Raw genomic sequence first — 2,500 nt, forward strand, 5'->3', positions numbered from 1 at the left:
TTCTCTCTCTCTCTCTCTTTCTTACTTTCTCTCCCTCTCTCTCCCTCTCTCTTGATTGCTTAACTTTCTCAAAATCCCCTTCCAACTGGAATATACTTGCCATATACAATACACCTCTTCTTGATTGCTGAAGTCTTTCGCTTATCTGAAGCTAGAGACGTAAAGAACTGACGGATAGCCATAAAAATGATTTGTCTCATTGCTCGTCTATCTTCTTTTTATTCTCTTCTTTTATATTTCTTCACTGACTGTTATTCATTTTATTCTCTCCAAATGGCAGCAATTTCCAAAGTCACAGAAAAAAGGAAACGTGAATATCTATTTCTACGTATGGGTATTTCCAGAAGACCGACAGTACGTATGATGAAGGCATTTATTTATTCCACGTCCTCGTGCCGGTACATGTAAGGTTTCCTAAGCTCTTAGTAGGGAGTCACATGCGACGTCACTGTTACTGAGACGCTAACACATGTGGATTCCAGCTGAGTAAATAAGTACTATTACAGTATGGAAATAATTTGTCTATATCATATAGTCTTCATTTGCGCATCGATAATCACATCAAAAGGTGTTAGAGCCATTCTTTGCAGGATAAGACGAAGTTATCTCAGACAAGAACCTTCGATCACTTCCGTCGGGCTGTTGAAAAAGCTAGGCTTTTCGCTTAACCCTTGATAACAGGAACGCCCACAGACAATCTAGCACCCACAGGAAGCATTCAGCTATAATGATCCGTTAAATTAGCCCTTAACATAGGATACAGCATATTTAGTTATAAGCACCTGTCAGCCTAGCTTTGCAGGTGTATATTTCAGTAACTTCTGTATATAAACCACAAGACCACACGCACACAGCAGCAGTGACGTCACCCACTCACTTTGTCAGATTTCCACTTCTCTGTGTAAATTTATGGAGGAAACCAAGCGTGCTGTACCGAAAAGGCATCAAATCAGTAACTGCTGACTTTTGATAATGACGATAAATGACATTATTATCTGAAACACTGTTAACTGGACAGAGCCAAAAGTTTATGCTATTTGAACTATTAAAAAAAATCCACTTAACTTCGGCTTTACTTGTGCTCTAGTCCACAACAAAGTCTTTTGTTTTTTACTAATATTCTTATATTTCTAATAAAGTGTTGTTTAATGCGTCCACATCAAACTACTGAAATCACGAAACGTGCGGAAGTAAATAGTACTCATTACAAGATATGATATGAGTGTTTCAACATTACATTTCTATTAAAACTATATTACGGTACCGCATTATCAGATTTGTGGAATTATGCTTAGTGCGGAATCCCTGTTGAGTATGTAATGTCTCATTATTAAGAATACATCTTTCATTATTCAGACAAAATAGGCAGAAAACTATGGATTTATCGTACTCTCAAACTCCCCTTTCCCGTTTGCTGCTAACTCCTTTCCCTTTCCTTACCCCGGAAACTAACCAAAACCTTCTCTAACCTAACCAAACTTAACCTAAACTAACCTACTCTACCTTAATCTAACTTAGCATAACCAAACATAGCCTAAACTAACCTACTAACACCAATTTTCAAATCGAGGGATATAGACGATGACTACATTTATCGCCCCTTTGCTATACTTCCCATATTATCCAAAATTCTTGAAAAAAAAATGTATCAAATCAACCGACGAGTTTCGTAGAGGCCAATAACTTATCTAAAACACAACATGGTTTTAGAAAGAGGTTATCTACTGAAACAGCTTTACTATAAATTACTGATGAGATTTATAATAACAGACAAAAATCAGGTAAATTTGCTCACATTATGCGATCTTTCTAAGATTTTTGATAGTGTCAACTATGAAATTCTCCTTAAAAAAATAGTAAATCATAAGATTGATACCTTTTGGTATAATATCTATGTAGATACAAGGACCCAACAGGTAAGAATCAATAATGATATGTCATCAAAACAAGAAGTACCATTTGGTGTTCCGCAAGGCTCTATTTTAGGTCCAATCTTATTTACAATTTTCATAAATTATTTATCAACAATAGCCCATAACTGCCTTCTAGTGCAGTACGCCAATGATTCACAGTTTCTTCATAGTGACTCATTAAACAACTTAAAAACGTTAATAAGAAACATTCAACATACCCTTACATAGACAAAATTATATTTTGACACAAATGGCCTTAAGCTAAACCCACATAAAACTCAATGTATATTTATAGGTAGTCGGTAGAACATAGTTAGAATTCCCAATGACACAACCATAGAATTTGAACGCTGCTGTATTAAACCGAGCACCTCAGTGAATAATCTAGGAGTACACCTAGACAGATTCATGAAATTTGAACCACACGTTGACAAAATAAACAGGAAGGTAATGGATACCCAGGTCTATCTTAATCACATAAGAAATCAAATCACGTCTGAAACTAGAATCATGGTTGTGCAAACTCTAGTTCTGAACATAATTAACTATTCTTCAAACATTTGGGGTTCGACTAACAAAACCCAGAT

This window comes from Penaeus monodon, chromosome 7 (genome assembly GCF_015228065.2).
Source record: "Penaeus monodon isolate SGIC_2016 chromosome 7, NSTDA_Pmon_1, whole genome shotgun sequence".
Classification (NCBI taxonomy): Eukaryota; Metazoa; Arthropoda; class Malacostraca; order Decapoda; family Penaeidae; genus Penaeus; species Penaeus monodon.